The following is a 19,262-nucleotide window of genomic DNA, read 5'->3' as shown; positions in this document are numbered from 1 at the left end:
GAGACTAAAGATACCATCGAGTCTGGCTTAATAAATTTTTTAAAGTATATGGTGAACTATGCATTTCCTTTAGATGACTGATTAACTGGCCCTGTAAGTGTGCATTACTTAAATATCCCTAACTCCCATTTAAGCCTCTTTTAATTAAAAAAAAGAAAGAAAGACAACCAGCACTGGGTGATGATTTCAGAGAATGTCTGTAAGAAACCTGGTGTCACATGATGCTGAGACACCAGGATGTTTAAGTAGACACTAAAGTACATTTGCTGCTTTCTAAAATATACAGCTTCCCTGGTTGTTATGCTAGTAACATGGAGACAACCTATAGACCAAAAATCTTAGAAAAAAAAGTCCTCTATTGCATACACACTCCCATTACAGATTTAAAAATCGTTCTGCTTCCCACAGAAAACATGTTTAAAATTGTTGTGGACAGTGCAAGCCATCTTAAAGAAGTTCAGGTCCCGTCTTAAGGCTGCTGGACATCATTTTATCTTCATGTCATACATGCTATCTCTGTGTACAGTTCAAAGCCCTCTGACATCTTCAACCTCTTGTCTCCATTGCTGGAGTCCCCCTGCCTGCCACTTGGGTAATGACTCTTTCTCCATTCACCTGTGCTAAATCTACTCAAAAGTTTACAACTAGCCCCCCTGCCCCTCCTCGGCTCAACCCTTTCTCCATCCTCTCAACACCCACAGGTTGACAACCCACCCACTCAAGGGCTCTTTCTTCTCTAGCTCACACAGTGTCCTCACGCCCCAACACACCAGGTATTCAGCTCTGGAATGGAAGTCACACCATCAAGATGAGGGTGATGAGGGTGTGATGGGAGCAAGAGTTTCTGTGCACCACTGACCTGGATCCTTAGCGATGTATCATACACAGGATAGTTATTACCGCTCTCTCTGCTCATTCTCACAGTCCTTTCCTCACGTTCCTTGATCCTGGCCATGAAGCACTGTTACTGAGCTGTTCCCTGCACTCCTGCCTTGGGTGCTCCAACCAGCTGCCCTGTAGACTTGGAAGATTTCCCTTTCGTCTGCCAAGTGGACACCAAGAGCTATTTCGAAGGCCTTGTGACTCTCAAGGAACACCTATCCTCTCTAAGGTGGAGCAGGTTTGGGGTGGAGAATAGGGAGTGAAGTGTGCTCTGGGAGAGCGCTCTGTCCACGGACTGTTCAGATGGAAGCCGCAGACTCTCCTTGCTGCTCTTTGTGAGCCTTCATCTCCAGCAGACATGACCCAATTATCTTCAGTAGCTGTCACTTTGGAGAAGGACTTCTTTCTTGGACTCAACACAAGGTATCATCTGTCTTCACATTAACTCGGGTTTTTACAGAGCCCCTTTCTTCCTCCTTTCCCTCGCCTTTCCCCATACTTGGTATGATAGGAACTGGTTACGTTGTTCATCTAAAAAGCAGGTTCTGGAGTCTGAATTCAGTCTGGCACAATCAAAATCTTTAGGAGAGCAACTTGGGACTGTATCTTAAAGCCATGCCAGGAAAGTCTGGGAAACACAACTCTTGTAGCTTTTTCCCTTTTCTAACACCACAGAGGTCTGAAATATCTTGCCAAAATATTTAGGCCACAAAGATTCTAACAATCCTAGCTGTCTTAGGTCTATAATTAATTTGGACTTAAAAATAGGATCACCACTGCAACTAATGAAATATTATTACATTAATTGATAACTGAATAATAAACAATTAAATAAAATGTAATTACATTACACTGACTCAGTCTAATGCTTCCACTGCGAATCTGTTGGTTCCCAGGCATGTGTAAGGCCCCAGGAATGACTTTATATTACACTATTACCCATTATGTGCCACCCTAGCAAAGTCCTACATGTGTCCTGGGAAATCACACTAACCAATAATGACTTGGGGACTTCAGAGGTCACTTAGCAGTTCACAGCTGTTCTTCCAGAGGATCCAAGTAGTCACCTGTAACTCAAGCTCCCAGGCATCCAATGTAAACTTCTGATCTTCATGGAAACGTGCATACACACACACACACACACACACACACACACACACACACACACACACACACACATATACAAATCTTTAAAAAAAAAAACCCGCTAATAGTTGACTAAAGCCTCATCCAATTAAAAGAAAAAAAAAAAAACCTAAAAATTCACATTGTTTATATGTGTGTTGAAGCTCTCATCTTTTGTCTCTAGAATGCTAAGTAAGTGCTCTATTACTGACCAATATAGTTAGCTGTTGGTGCAGTATCTTAAAGTCCCCCTTACAAGCAGGTGATGAAAATGAAAATAAAAACTCAGGGCTTGAATGTTGGCCTGAAAGAAGGCTTAGGGATCTGGTTAAATTTCTTGAAACTTCTACTTGCTTCAACTGTGCAAATTCCCCACAATCAACTTCCTTTTGTTCTTCAGAGACTGCTGTTTGACCCCATTCTCTCTTCACTCCCATGCTGGGAGGAGTTCAGAATTAATGATTGGCATCAGACAATTCATTACCAAATCCAAGCAGCAGGTGCTCCTAGGAAGGACGCACAAAATGCCCTTCCCAGAAATGAACACGTTTTATAATGATTGCTACAGATGTTCAAGAATGCTCATTGGAAAATATACATATTAAAAATATAATGTCCATTCTAAGTTAAGCTATAAATGAACTAAAGATTTATAGATTAAGGTATAAATGAACTAAAGGCAAAAGAAGGAAATAGAGGCTCAAAAGACATGAAATATCTTTATAAAAAACCAAAAATATAAAATTAAACAAAAAAAGGAAGCAAATTTACTTTACTTTTACTGTAGACTACTGAAAACAAAACTTCAAAAGGTGTATCACAAGTATGTTCAAAGTTACGGGTTTTTCAAAAGGATGAAAGAATTCTCCATAAAACAAAAAGCTTTAAATGTAAATACTGACTAGTTCCCATGATGAGATTCACCTCTGAAACTCAGTAGATTGCAAAATCAATGCACAGACGAAGTTATTTATAAACTCTACTTCCCATCAACCTTAGCACGAGGCCAGCTAACAAGAACAAGTTAATGTTTCCCAGAAATCTTCACGGTGCTATCTGATTGCCAGCACTCTGGCCAAGGTAAACGAGACAGCAACAAAAGAGCGACAACCACTGCCAAAACCACGATTAATGAAAACTACATTTCTGCTTCGAAGTCAATGCTGAGAATCATGCCTACACCATATTCCTTTTTAGACACTGTAATTTCAATTGTGCCAAACATTCTATATAGTGATTTGAAGGTAGATTTTTAAAAATTGTTCTCTTTGTTTTCAACTTACCACTTGATTCATTCCTCGAGGAAAGCTTTAGATAAAGAACATCCTCTCTATTACAAAGTAGGTCACCGCCAAATCAGAGAGCACGCTTAGAAATCTAAACTAAACCCTGACCATTACTCCTAGGTAAAGCTTTTTAAAGCATAAATGTATCTAATCCAATGTGAAGTGTACAGACAGCCCTGTGGGTCTTTACACAGAACTCCGTAACATAAGACGAGTCTATCACACTGGGCAGAAGCTTCCCAATACCATTAGACTCTAAACAGTAGGCCCCAGCTGCTCAGAACACCGTGCACTGTGGTGCTCACCTGTCTGTAAATGACTGAGAGGCAGTCTCCTCTACATTAAAACGGGTCCAGGAAGAAAGTGTACTCATAAAAAATGAACAAAGAAGAAAAATCCAAATTGTGAGTCTTCTGAGACCAATGGTGGTGCCTTCAAACTCTGATTCTTTTGCAAATTCACTCTTTAGTATATCAGCTGTTTGACAAAGTAAATTAGACCTTTGAAGTCTCTCATTTGTCAGACCTTTCCTGTCTGTGGACTGAATTAATTGTCTGTCTGTCCACACACAGTTGGCCACTGAACTGTAGGGCGTTTGCTATCACTCTCTGCTATGCTGGGAGGTCACTGTGGTTTCCAGGCTCTGACGGTCCCCCGCTGTTGAAATGCCTACTCTTCTCTGCACACCGCGGTGGCCTGTGAGACCAAGCCTGCCTGTACAGCTCCCGTGTTTCTGATGGTGAGAGAACTGCACCCCAAGGGTTGCTTTTGTCACCACTCATCCAAACATATCAACCATTTCTGCTTGCTTGCTGGTCACCTTCCTACAACATAAAATCCCTCCAAAGTGCGCAGCAAAAGTGTGTGTCCATCAGTATAAGTGTTTAAAAACCAGAGTCCTAGATAAGACAAAATAATAAGGAAAAATGTCTAACGCATTAGAAATCTCTTCAAATAACAATCTATTCAAAAGAGCTAACTTATTACTTCATACAGTCAGTAACGAAAACAGAACAAAACAAAAATGGGGGCTCAAGGTAGTTCCGTGTTCAAGCGTAGGCTTACGTGTGTGAGGCTCAATCCCTAGCACCAAACAGCAAACCTGCCAGAGCCTGAAGAGGACTGAGCAAACCTGCCAGAGCCTGAAGAGGACTGAGCAGACCTGCCAGAGCCTGAAGAGGACTGAGCAGACCTGCCAGAGCCTGAAGAGGACTGAGCAGACCTGCCAGAGCCTGAAGAGGACTGAGCAAACCTGCCAGAGCCTGAAGAGGACTGAGCAGACCTGAGCAGGAAGACATCCAGATGACGCTCTGGCAGTACTCCTCTCCAGAGCCTGAAGAGGACTGGGAGAGCCATTTGTAATGAACAGCATTAAGGAAGGCAACTTTTTATGGAGCTTCAGCGTCAGAATCATACTCACGTGACATAAACAAAGCTAAACTCCTAGAGCAGCAACAAGATTTTCAAGCCAGACAACCTTACCCTTTCTAATGAAGGATATGAGAGCCAAAGCTCCTACCCTCCGTCCACCCAAAGTCAACACTAGTACTGAGTGGGTAAGTGGCTTGTCACAGCTGGAGATTCTGCTCCGCTCTGTTCTTCAGGGTTCCTTTTTATGTCACCACAAAGGAAAGAGGTCATGCACACTGCATCTTGAAGTGCCAGTGACCGCCCACTACTGTAACACAGGAAGAGCAGCCATCTGAGCAGCACTTACACTGTCCACTGCTTCAGCCAGGAAATACCAACACACAAACTTTCCAAACTGAAAACCAGGGAAGAACTTTCATGACTTCTGATGACTCTAAAACAGCATCAGTCTGTTCGTTTGTTCATTCATTCATTCATTCATTCATTCATTCATTCATTGTTGAGTACTTAAGGTTAAATGCTATTGGAGTATGCTAAAGAATCATGAGTTTACATTATTTTAAATACAGTAGACAACATTAAGCTTAAATAATAAATGATGGCCTTGCTGGTGAGTCAACTTGACTCACAAACTATAGTTATCTGAAAGGAGAGAGAAGCTCAATTAAGAAAATGCCTTCATAAGAGCTTGCTCTCAGGGTATTTTCTAAATTAGTGATTGATGGGAGACAGCCTAGTCTGTAGTGGGTGGTACCATCCCCAGGTTGGTGGTGCTGGGTTCTCAGAAAGCAGGCTGAGCGGGTCATGTGAGGAAGCCAGTAAGCAGCAGCCCTCCATTCTAGTAAGAGGCCTCTGAATTCTCTCCTGCCTCCAGGTTCCTGCCCTGTGTGAGCTCCTGTCCTGACTTCCTTCGGTGATGGGCAGCGGATGTGGAAGTGTCTGCCCAGTTGCTTTTGGTCATGTGTTTCATTGCAGCAGGAGAAACCCTGCCTAAGACAGGAACTCAGAGTAAGAACAAGGGGCTGGAGAGACGGCTTGGAGGTTTGGAGCACTTTTTGCTCCTACAGAGGACGTGCGTTTGATTCCAGCACCCACATGGTGACTCACATCCATCTAATACCCTCTTTTAGACTTCATGGATACCTGGCATGCCCATGGTTAACAGACATACATACTAACAAAACATTTACACACAATAAATAAATATTTTAAAAGTTTAAAAATAGTATTAAAAAGAAAAAGAACAAAAGCCCAACAGGTTCAGAAATCCTATAAAAATTCTCAACTTAAAAAGACTTGGGATTTTGGGAAACTATGTCAGGGGTAGGATGAGTGGTATGTTGTCCTAAAATCCTATGGGTCCTAGGTTTGTTCTCCAAGAGTGCAATGTTTTTCCTTTTCAAAACCTATTTTTTTTTCTAGATATAAATCACCTGAAGAAAATACTAGTAAATCTAACTCAGTAATTACTTAGAGAAAATAATTCATTAAAAGACACGGTATAATACATTTTTGATTGGCCTTACACTGACTATGTAGAGTAACTGGAGGAAAGAGTAACTAGCCTGCTTAAAGCCTAATCTTCACCAAGGTATAACTCTTGTTCTTTGTAGATGAATATAAAATGAGGAGTACAAAATGTTTTCTTGAATTCACTAATTAATAAAGGGGATCAGTAAGATGAATGCAAGGTTGACCCAACACTGGGAAATGATGTAATTCATTATTATCTCTAGAGCTAACAACCAGGAAGCTGAAGGTAGTGCAGGTGCAGCACTTGCCCACCTCAAGTAAGGACTCCCAGGTTTTATCCCCAGACCTAGGCAGAGGAAGAAAGAGAATGAACCCAGTGACTGTAGAAAGGCGTCTGACAAATCTCACCATCACCCTCCTCTCTGGTTTGTTTTTGTCAACTTGACATTGGCTTCGGTTATCTGGGAAGAGGAACCTCAACTGAGAAAATGGCTCTATCAGACTGCCTGTGCCCAAGTCTGCTCCTGCCTTCAGGTCCTGCACTGCTTCCCTTCTTGAAAGAAAGGCCTGTAGGTTGTGATGTGAAGTAACTCTCTTCTCCCCATGTTGTTTGTGGACATGGTGATTCTACCACAGTAGTAGAAAAATGGCTATTTGTAATGAAAAATTCACAACAAACTATGAAGTACAATGAAAAATTTGATGTATCTAAGAAAAACATGTAGTTATATACCAAGGAAAGACTGAATGTTTCCTCTATGATTAGGAAATGCAAGCTTGTTCATTCTGACCACTCCTACTCACTATTACACTGAAATTGGCAGTACAATAGAACAACAAGAAGACAAAAGCAGGAAATAAAAGGCATAGTAACTGCAAAGAAACAAAGTGCTTCATTGGTAGATGATAGAGACATCTAAGTTTTAAAGGACATTGGACTAGTAAACTTGGCAGGGTCACAGCATAAGGTCAGCATATGAAAATTAATGCTACTCCCCATATAAGCAACAGACACTTTAGAGTTAAATGTAAAAACAGCACTATGTCTAATAACACACAAACCATTAACCACTACGGGGTAAATCTATCAAAATAAGTTATGTAGAAGACTCATGGATTCTTTTAGGCAGTAGACAGTCACGTTTTCCAGTGAAGGGCCAGAGAGAAAAACAATACAAATTTTGGGTCTTTCTTATAAGTGTAAGCAGCTATAGAAAATATCTAAAAATGAAAGTTTTCAATAAAACTTTATTCAAAACAGGATGAGGGCCTGATTTGACTTTATGACTACAGACTGCAACCTTGTAGAGAAATGCATTTAAAACATCTTATTGCTAGTACTGATTAAAAGTTCCAGACTAATTAAGTCACTTGCAAACTTGTAGGCTGTTGTGAAGTAGAGATGGCAATAATTTCTGCCCAGAGCAATGAAATAAATAGTTGTAATCTGTTAAAACTGTTTTACATTGAACTCAGAAATCCTATCCTAACATTTATGTTTCAGTGCCTGTAGATGCCTGAGTTTTCAAGTATTCACTGGACTGACCATAAAATCGTTCTGGTTCCTTTATTAACTAATGAATTAAATAAAACTTTGTACATACTCATTTTATATTTGTCTGAGTAAGGATTTTATTTATCCATTTATTTATTTTTAAATACATTTTGTAATAAATAATTTTTATAATGGCATTTTAAGCTAATCACATCATATTTATCATTATTATGAAAAACAGTTGCCAGCTGCCACTGTATTTGGAACTTGCATATCCAATAACTCTACTTTTTAACTAAAAATATTTATTTATTTCTTCTGTATGCATAAATGTCTGTGTGAGTGTATGCCATGTGCATGTGGGTGCTCAGAGAGCAGAAAAGGGCTGGAGTTACAGGCAGTCATGAGCTACATGACATGGGTTCTAGGAACCGAACCCAGGACCTCTGCAAGAACAGCGTGTGCTCTTAACCACTCAGCCAGCTCTCCCGTACCATAACATCGCTTTTATATCAACACTTCAAATTATGGTACCTTTATATATCAAAGGATCGGCTGTTGTTCAAAGTTTATGTGGCCTGTCCTGTGTCAAACATCTAGAAAGTAGGGAAAGACAATGTCAGGTCCAGGCCTACTTAGACGCAATCCTCTTTTCATCATACAGTTGTCTATTCATAAGGCAATCCAGTGTGCTGATGGAGGACAACAACAACAACAATAACAACAACAACAACAACAACAACAAGACACACAGTGCTAAATCTCAAACTAAAAACCAAATAGGAACAAAATAGTCACAATAAAACACAGCATTTCCTCTTATGCTTTTCAATTTTAAAGTGGTAAAAACACTTAGGGTCCCTGCCTGACTTGTTCTTTATCCTTCCAGTTATTAGAAGACAATGGATTATCTACCTTATGTGAAATTCTCTCGAAAAAACTGTTCAGAAGAAATTCCAATGAGCTCTAACTGAATTTTATACCAAAGTGATTTTGTAACCATTCTCATTTTCTACACACAAAGTTCCAGAGTAGGCTACTGAAAATCTGTACCTCGAGTAACGTAACACTGAATATTTTGATTTCCCTCTGCTGGCGATAAGCCTCTTGAACTTCTCTTTTTGGAAACTGTGGTATTCCTTAAATCCTGTTACAGAACTGCTGACAGGGGTGACAGCAAAGGAAGCAGGTGAGAGCCTGTCCCGGCAAAGGCTGGAGGAAGGGGAAGAAAACAAAGCATGAGCAAGCAAATCATCCTGCAAGAGAATTCTGGGAGATCTGTGTCACCCGTGTTCACAGCTCAGCTCAAAAGCACCATCAAGACCAGAGGAAAGGACTGGCTCTCTTTGCCTGCCTCTCCCTGCCTTGCTACATTTAAACTGTCAGGGAACATGTACCCTGGTGCAGAGTCTTGATTTTAGATCCTTCTCAAGTAGCTGAGACAACCTAGCTAACAATATTTTAAAAAGTAGTGTCAGTTGCTTTTCAAAAGTAGCTCCTGGTTTGCTCAAGTCATTTTAAAAGTTCCCTTTGATTTTATAGTGAAAAACCTACAGAACTAATAATGTCTCTCTAGATTAAATTCGGTGCTGGAGGTTTACTGGCTGTCCTCAGACAACACACGATAAAGACTGATATTCTAAATCAATATTCAGCTTCATTCCTGAAGGCCATGTACTAAGTAAGTACAACCTAATTCAGTGTTACTTTGAAGCAACTGACTTAACCTTGAGAGTTAGCATTCTGTTGGGTGTTTTGTTTGTTTGTTTTTTCCTTTTTACTTCTTTTCCTTTTATTAGGTATTTTTTATTTACATTTTAAATGTTATCCCCTTTCCTCCTTTCCCCCCCAGACACATGCTATCCTATTCCCCTTCCCCCTGCTTCTATGAAGGTGCTCCTTCACCAAACCACCTACTCCTTCCCACCTCCCTATCCTGACATTCCCCTACACTGGGGCACTGAGCCTTGACAGGACCAAGGGCTTCTCCTTCAACTGTTCCCCCCAAAAGGCTATCCTCTGCTACATATGCAGATGGAGCCATAGGTTCATTCCTGTGTACTCTTGGGGGGTTTGGTGGTTTAGTCCCTGGGAGCTCTAGGGGGTCTGGCTGGTTGACATTGTTGTTCTTCTTATGGGGTTGCAAACTGCTTCAGCTCCTTCAGTCTTTTCCCTAACTCCTCCACCATTGGGGACCATGTTCTCAGTTCAATGATTGGCTGTGAGCATCCGCCTCTGTGTTTGTCAGGCTCTGGCAGAGCCGCTCAGGAGACAGCTACATCAGGCTCCTGTCAGCATGCACTTCTTGGCATCTGCAATAGTCACTAGTTTCTGGGTTGTGCTAGAAGATTCAAAGTCAGCAGCAGCAAACCCAGCTTTCTTTCTGTTGGCCGTGTGAATAGATGCATTCCCCAGGTTCAGGGTAAGCACCTACCTGCAGGGCTGGCCTCCAGCACAGTATATTCAAAGAGGTCGTGTACACTAATACTGTTTTTTTTTTTTTAAAAGACAGATGGCTGCCCAGGCTGACCCTAAACTCGCTATGTAACTGAGAACGATCTTGAACTTCTGATCTTCATATCTCCATTTCCCTAATGCTGAATTATGAGCATTAGGTGTGCAGTGCCATTTCTGGTTTAGATGGCGCTAGGGATCAAACTTGGGGCCTTGCATATGTGAGGCAAGCTCTACAGACTGAGTGACAAACCCCAGCCCTGGACAAGTACTTTTGACGCTGCAAACAAGCAAGTGTGTTCTGGGAATCTTGTGAAAATGCATGTTCTGATTCAAAAGAATTAAGAGTGGCCCAGGAGCCTATACTTCTAACAGTTTCAGGGATGCCCAGGACTGTGCTTCCCCACTGAACCTTGAGAAGGAAGGCTCTGTAAACTGTTTTGAGTGCTTGGCAAAATCACAACAAACTACTACACAGGCACTCAGGAAACAAAGCCACTGTCACTTTCCTGATATGAGTTTTAAAAATGACCAGACTCATCGTGACTAAGCAACTGACGCCTAAGCTTTAACTTGAGGCGGACGGACGGCTGGGAAGAATGCATGTCTATTCGCTTTGTGCTCATTTCCTTGGGAGAAAGAGCAAATATTCAAGAAACAACCAACAGAGGAGGTGAGGACAGGGAAGAATAACAAAACGTATTACACGCTGACTCATAATAGGTGACGTCACAATCGTGGACCCTTCTGCAGAAAGTCCAGGGCTCCTGTGTGGGAGTCCTGGGAGAGGCACGGCAGCAGACTGGGTGGGTGGGTGAGCACTGCTGCTGCTGCTGCTGCTGAGAAACCTGCCACCTTTGTGGGCTACGTTGCAGCTCGATTCACTGCACATTTCCTTCCAAGTACACCAGCTTAATTTCTGGTGCTAGAGCATGCGCCGGTGCACACCCACACAGAGTTTATGTATTCAATCATGAGTGTAAACTACTACCGTGTGTTTTAACCTCTGAAAATCAGACCTGATGTGAGGTGAAAACTTCTGGTTTCTTTAGAGACTCAGTGTGTCATGTGATGTTTTTCTAGAAATTGTCTTATGAGAGGATACTTTTGCTGAGGCAGACATGTGGGAAGATGTTTTGCTGAGGACAGATGTGTTTTTCTGGAGGCAGCCTAGAAAAAGGGCTGAAGCAGATACACGTGATGTTAAAATATATATAAATATATGTAGCCCAATAGGCAGTGGACAGCTGGATGGCATCAGTACCCCTTGCCACTCTTTGGTGGTCATCACTGGACTTTGCTGATGCTGGTCTTCACTGATGACCCTGGATGGCATTGCTATACCTTACCATTCTTTGTTAGTCAACAACTGTCATGACTTCACAGAGAAAAATGCACCAAAAGCCTTGTGGTGGCAGCTGGCAGCTTCTTGCTGCTTCTCGGATTTGGGTCCACTGGGAGAGCCTTGCAGTTTCTTCTAGATCAATCTGCCATTATTGATTCGTGAATGTGTTCCCTCGTCCTCTTGTTACTGATTCAACAATGGCGTTTACAAGTGGAGCTTGTCGCTGATTCATGTAAACTGTACTTTTAATATCCTGACAACACAGATTGGATTTGCCCCAAAGACCTATTTCTGAATAGGTCCACAACCTCCTTTGCTCTATTAACCTATCCTTTCCCCTACCTCTGGTGGTGGTAGGATAGGAGATGCTAAAACATTTAAGAATCCTTTTCTCAAATAAAATGATCAATGAATACCACTTTCTAGTATATGAACAGTATTGAAAACAGTCATTAATCAGGAAATGATGCTGTATATCAGAAACTCTTGTCCAAGAGAGAATCCGCCATAACTGAGCACAAACTTAATGTAAACCCTTCTCATCGTCCATAACCAATCAAGTCTGAAAGACTTAAGTAGCGGGGGTAGGGTAGTTAAACAGCAAATGGAGGTTGTTAATTATATTGATTTCTTTGAAGATTAACAAAGACAATAGAATTCTCTGGCATCTGTAAACTCTTCAAAGTCACACACACCTTAAATCCATTTAATATAAAAGTAACTCAAAGAAAACAATTTTAGAGCCCTCTGTAGAAATTCAATTCTCAGGAAGTCAAGCAAAATGTCTGTTTTCTCCAGGAATTTGAACAATTTCAAAGGTATCACAAATAATAAGAAAGCCAGATCCTAGTGAGAACCAAAGCTCTACCCTTCCCCATGATGTCACCTAGTAATAAGACGTCACGCCTGCACACACCTCTCAGCTTCTCTGGAGAGCTGCTAGTGTAAGCATGTAAGGAGTCCATTTCCAAGCCACCCCCCCCACACACACACAGCAAAGACTGAAGCAGGGAGCCATCCATCCATCACTTGGCAAACAAACAGACCCTTAAATATTTGCAAGTAAAAATTCTTAGCTCAATTAGCAACCTCATTTGTGTGAAGTTTTCTAAAACATGAGTTTATCCAAAATAAAAGCTCTATTATACTATGTGTAGCACCTCCCACCATACGCTGTGTTGAGGCACAAACATGCTTAGCAGTGCTCACCCACCAAGTCACATGCCTAGGACTATCCAACTCTTTAAACACACAAACACACAGAGGGGCAGACATATGCAAAATATTTGACAATTTCTAAAAGAGGTATTAATAATGTATGTTAGACCCTAGGAAGAGTTCTCAACCTGTGGGTCTTCACCTCTTTGTGGGTCACATCAGATATTTACATACAATTCATAATAGTAGCAAAATTACAGTTATGAAGTAGAAAGGAAATAATGTTATGGTTGGGGATTACAACCGCAATGAAGAACTGTATTAAAGTGTCGCAGCATTAGGAAGGCTGAGAACCACTGCTCTAAGGTGAAAGCCAACAAATTCCTTAGCAACTCAAATAAACTGGGCATCCTAAATGAACCCAGGTCTACAAGAAAGTAGACACACTCTGTAATCCCTAAATACTGCACTGACAAAAACAATGAACTGTTACTTTCTGCCTACCTCAGTGGCACCTTCTAAAAAAAGTAATAAATTGTATTTTTATTGGCTAGGAAACACCTCCATATTTCTACCACATATAGGCCCATATATTATGAGCTACTCGACAGGAGTACTAGGAAATCACAGTCCCCCACTGTAGATAGTGTGCCGCTCTGTCATGATGGGTTTTTCTGAAGTATAGTCTGAGTTATCTTGAGCAATAAAATGTCTCAAAAACAGTAACAATTGGAGGACTGGGAGGGGCTGGCAAGATGGGATGAAAAATGACCTTACAAAAGTACTAGATTACTCTATCTAGGCGGATCCTGTATCTCCTCTCACTTTATGAACTTCAAATTCTCCCCCTGGAATGGTCAAAGAGTTCTTTGTCTGAGACAGTGCACTAGTGTTCCTTTCCAGAGTCACTGAGTTTCTGATGGAGTCTGAGGGAAAGGATGTAATTCCAAACAAACCAGGTGCACAGGATAGCGAGAAGCTGATAGGCAGGATCTCCTCGGGGGACCTGCAGGAGGGAGGGACCCCGGTCCTTGTGAGGGAGGGGCTGACTAAAGGACCCTGTGTGAAGCACACACTCCCAGGAGACACTCCCCTGTGCACTCTCAGCAGACCAGTAGAAACCTTCACATGCTCTACTACTGTTTCAATGGACATTCATTTTCCTAAAAGAGCTTTTTTAAAGCTCAAAGTCTTGTATCATTTTTAGTGTTTCACATGCTGACAAATACCTTCCCTCCGGTCTTAATCTCAACAAACTTCTGAAACCACCGATTGGCCAAGCACATGGTCCCCATGCAAATACTTTCTTATGCTGGATTACCCTAAGCCCCAATGTTTATGAAGTTTTTGCCCTCACTCCAACCCACCCCACCTCACCTCAGGGGATGACTATGGCATTCGTTCCTTTGGTACATATCACATGCTGCCATATAACTTCTGTTGTGGAGCTTGCAAAGTCGGCAGCTTCTTCTTTCAGGGAAGATCACGGTTTCTTGACAATGGGGGCCATGCTATTAACAAACTTTTCTTTGTGCTTTCCCTGGTACCCGGCACGACTGTTTATACTTAAAGCTACTCAGTAAGAATTCACTAAGTAAAAACAAAGACATTCTCTAGTTCACTCTATGTGTATCTCACAAGCCCAGGAACAGACAGCACATGAAAGGCCTCACTAGAGGACAGTGATGTAATAGCCACTGTTCTCTTTTCTGGATCCAAGACAGGCCTGACTCTCTGTGACCCTAGAGGGGATTCATCTACATGCCTCTAAAATGGGGTGTCTTTTCTAGTCTTGTTCATCAATTAAGCCCACGTTGTTGGTCCTTCTCTGTGGAAAAGATAATCTCAGACACACATCTGGCATACCTGCTTACAAACCTATGTGACTGGTGCAATTTGAGAGGAAAAGTATTTACTTTCTAGTACCTCCTTCCAGTCTCAAACATTATTACTTCAATACCAACTACTCTGACCCTTCATTAATTGCTCCCATATTTGCCTTCTGCTCCTGCTTACTTTGACTCCTCTATTCCGACTGCTCTTCTGGGCCAAAGCAACTAATAGTTTCCAAAAAACTACATAATCCCCTACTATACTGACTATAAGTTATAGTATTATGCTATTATTATTTTATTTTCCCCCTGCATCCCTGCTATAAGAGTATTAGCTCCATATCTTGTTTTTGTTGGATTTTGAGACAGCGTCTCATGTAGCCCATGCTGGCTTTGAACTCATTATGTAGCTAAGATGATCCTGAACTGATGCTCCTGTCTCTGGCTTCCATGTGCTGAGAATACAGTTTTATTCAGTGCTGGGGATTGAATCCAAGTGCTCTGAGCATGCCAGAAAAGTACTCTGCCATTTCAGCTACACCCTCATCCCTGAGAGCTAATGTTCCTGAGCAAGGATTTCTCTTTTCTCTGTTGGATCTACTTGAGACAAAGGTGGCATTAATCAACAATGATTAAATAACCCAACAATGCCAATTTCCTTAGTGGGACCCTGAAGGCCCCACAGTGACTGGTTTTTCTCTGAGAATTTTCTTTTCCTCATCCACAGAAATAGTACACTATAGTACAGTATAACACACACACACACACACGTATATGGAGTACTGTATGTACAGTGTATGTACAGTCTAAGACTATAGGTTAAGAGCACAATTAAAAAGCTTCCCATGAGAATAGAACTAAATCCCTGTTCTATCTGCCACCATGTATGGCTTGTATAACTTTGGGACATCTCGGTCTCTCAGTCTCATTTTCTTTTCCTATCAGTAGAACAGGATAACCCACACCAACCAGAAGGGCTTCTGTAGGTACTCAATAATAGCCCATCTTATAGATGTGTCTTACTCAGCCACCAGGGGATATAGATCTACTCTCTACTTTTCAACATCCTGGCCCTAGTCCCTGGGGAAACATGAAGCGGCTATCCTGTACGTTCACATAGCCCTGACCTATATTCAGCCTTTCTTCAGAACACTGCAAAGCCACAGGAGGCCACTGCTGAGGGACAGTGGTCATGCATGGCAGCCAGTGCTCTGGAGCCTGGGGGCTGGGAGCTATCTTCCAACACCTGCAGAAGGCTATCTAAGTAACACACACCAAATAAAAGCTTTTGAATATTTATAAGGAAAGGATTAATTTATCCCTGGAATTAAAAATGACTTTTGGGGGGCTTATATCCAGAAAGCAATATATTGCCAAATTACATTTTAACAAGGTCTAGGTCTTTCTTTAACTTTTAAAAAAGAGCCCAATGCCACTCAGTGCTTTTCACACACCAACGTTCAGCAGAGCCTCTCCTCCCAGCTTTGTGACTGCCTGCAGTCTCCAGCTGTCTCTGCCACACTCCTGCTCTCTGAGAACTGCAGGGTCAGCAGAGACGTTGACACATTACAGTCACACCATGAGAGAAACTCTGCCACAGCTTTATCACTTACACATTCTCTCTCCCCAGGGCCACAGGTCCACAAGAGGGAAGAGCAAACCTGATTCCCAGCCATACATATGAGCATTTTCAGTGATGTCTGACTCACTCTGGAAACAAACCACACTGACAAGGAATCCACTCAGCGCTGACACCAACACCTCCAGGCTTCTGTTTTTCCATCTGAAATCATATTTTCTGAGCATGAAATAAACAATGGACACCGGGCACCAAGTGGGATCCATTGAGTACATTGCCATTTCTCGACAGCTTGAACATTTTATACTTCACAATTTTGTACTGCTGAGAAACATGGAAAATATATTAAAATTCTTAAAGCAAAGACTGTATACCATGGGTATGCTTTTTAAAAGATTGAAGTAACTCTTAAATTATATTTAATTATAAGTACTCAGGCAACCACATGGGACAAGGCTGTCTGCCTCCTGGACTTTCTACTTCCTTCTATTGCTTGGGTCTGGGAAAGACAACGAAGGACGTTTGTCCATCCTGGCTCCTTGGACAGCAGCTGCTTTACACACTGAACCCCACTGCAACCTCTTAGGAGTGATAAGTGACCTAGTCATACCATTAAGTTCCCAACACGAAGAGCTCTGGCAGTAAAAATAGAGTTAATTGTGTGTCAAGGACGGGGGCCCTGTCGGTGCTGCTCTCAAGTGAGGTCATCTCCGTGGCTCTTCTGGCCTCCACTGAGACTCATGTCCTCAGGACCTGCTGTACAATCTCACCTTCCCAGTGTGCAACCCTTCACCTACCTCAGCACTGCCGTTCTGAGCCTCTGGTTTTGAAAGATTAGGAACGAAGCTCCCAAGTTCTTACTCTGCACGCCCTATAACTTGAGTCTTTTCCAGGCCCAGCGACTCAGGGTCAGCACGTTTGTCTCTAAGGTATACCGAAGAAACACTGTGGGGCTGGATATGTTTACGTAAACATCTTCAAAGAAATGAATGTATAATTCAAGAAAATATTCTGTGAAAGAATTTGTTTTCTGATTACAAAATGATTTCCTGCTCTTGGAAAACTGACAGTTTTGCATTTACTTAGCTGGCTCTGGAAGTCCCACAGAGAGTATCATTCCTCTCAGGTCCTTAACATCTCTTTTCCAAGTGCAAGGATTTGTTGGTTTCAAAGGTAGCTCTACAAGGGAAGACCCCTTCCTGATTTAACCCTTTAGGTGCGCACTGGTAATACGGCAGACAGACTGGAGAACCCAAGCACCCTTGGTTCCCTTTCTACCAAGGGAAGCAGCCTCAGTAAGTACAAGGTCTGTTAGACATACAGTGAACACCCAGCACCCACACTGTGACTCCCTCCCCCAGTAAGCCTTTCTTCCACTTTGGTCAGACTGGTGCAACAGCCAGGGCCTGCCATGGAGGGAGGAGGACACCAGCACAAGTGGAGAAAGGAAGGAGGAGTGGCCCCACCTACACTGCTTCTGAAAGAGCTCTACCAGCAGCAAGGCTGCAACCTCTCATGCTTAGGGCACTCCTAACTCCCTATAGTGTACACTTTCACGATTCAGTTTTGCTATTTTCCTTGTCATTAGTCTGTTTCCTTTGAAACAGCAGCAGAGTTGGGACCAATAGATCTAACTTGGGCTTTCTGAGGCAACGTTTCTACTCATGTGGTCTCTGTGACTTCCACAAGTGTATCTCGACCAGGGCCAGATGGTACAGAAGGTGGCGGTACTGCCCATCAACCTGATCTTCAGAAACTTGCAAAATAGGTCTTTGATTGAGGTGTAGACTGTGAGTAAGTCTGTGTGCTGGTAGAGGGTTGTGCTACTGGCTTAGATGAACTTCGTACTAAATGATGTAGAAGAAAGTGTTTCCAACTAGAAATGGTCAAGCATGGGAGAGGTTGAGAAGTCAGTACAGTATTTTGGTTTTTTTTTTTTTCTTTTTTTTGGAGCTGGGAACCGAACCCAGGGCCTTGCGCTTACTAGGCAAGCGCTCTTCCACTGAGCCAAATCCCCAACTCCAGTACAGTGTTTTTAAGGGTGTTTTCTGCTGGAAGTACAGTCTGAAACATGTACTAATATGGTTTTAGAAGCCCTTATGTTGTTATCAGGCAACAAAAAAATGCTATGAGGTTTTTTGTTACAAAACAAGAAAGAAAGAAAGAAAGAAAGAAAGAGAGAGAGAGAGAGAGAGAGAGAGAGAGAGAGAGAAAGGAGGGAGGGAGGGGGGAGAAAGGGAGGGAGGGAGGGAGGGAGGGAGGAAGGAACAAAGTAAGCAAGCAAGCAACCTAACTTGTTTGAGTAAACCAATGATGACTGTTGAATCTTTATAGCATGTTTCCAAGGCTAAGATAACGTATGTTCCTCTTTAGCATAGAAATAGAGAGAGGACCCAAAGGGTATAAGTGCTTAAGGTTTTATTAGAGAACCACATGAGACTGGAGATATGGTTTTAATACTCGCCATACAACATGAGGGCCTGGTCTGAATACTCAGTCCAAAGGTAAAAGTCTAGAGGTACAACCCGAGGGGATTCCCCTTTACCTGACTCTATGATGTTCTTTCTGCCTAAGGGGCTCCTTCCCCATGCCTCATTAACTCCTTTCAGCCTCTGTTTAACTGATATCTGCTCTGTGGTGCCCTGACTTCTCCACCTTAAACTGATGGCCCTGCCATGTCTCACCCATCACCTAGCAAGCTCCATCAGGACTGCCTACTTTCTGTTCTTGATGTTGTCCAGACCAGGAAACTGAGTTAATGCCCTGACTACGACACAACAGTATACAGTAGGCATTCAGTAAATCTTTACTGAATATATAAACAGCCAAGCCATGAGGACAAAAACCACAGATCTACCTTACATTTCACCTATAGGAATATGTTTGCATCATACGGCAAACCCATTATGCATAACCAGGCAGTTCATCTCTGGAACTGCACGCTGTGAATCATTTCACACAGTCCTCCATATGAGTAGTATGGACTTCAGGTTTACAATATGGCCTGGGATCTCAGGGTCAACTCTAATTGTGCTTATAATCTAGCAGCATGATGTGACGGTTAAATGAGTTCCTATCCATCCAAGGTGAGCATCCACAAGAGCCAGTAAATGGCAGATTTTTACCAACACTACCCATTACCAGGTTAGGGTCTTTAATAGGACAGTTCCTATTAGTTCTCATTCATTTGTTGTACTTAAGTAAAATGAACAATAAAACCCTATATTTATTTAAAACAAAAGCCAGAAAAATGGCTTGATTC

At 42.1% G+C, this 19,262-nt stretch overlaps 1 protein-coding gene across 1 annotated transcript in view; it reads right to left on the bottom strand.

The window, feature by feature from the left end:
- Positions 1-19,262, bottom strand: part of Thada (THADA armadillo repeat containing) — a 307,293-nt gene that overhangs the window by 106,273 nt on the left and 181,758 nt on the right. The gene's annotated exons all lie outside the window — the stretch shown is intronic.

This window comes from Rattus rattus, chromosome 7, assembly GCF_011064425.1.
Source record: "Rattus rattus isolate New Zealand chromosome 7, Rrattus_CSIRO_v1, whole genome shotgun sequence".
NCBI lineage: Eukaryota > Metazoa > Chordata > Mammalia > Rodentia > Muridae > Rattus > Rattus rattus.
The sequence above is the reverse complement of the archived record's forward strand: the minus strand, read 5'-3'. Positions and strand labels throughout refer to the sequence as shown.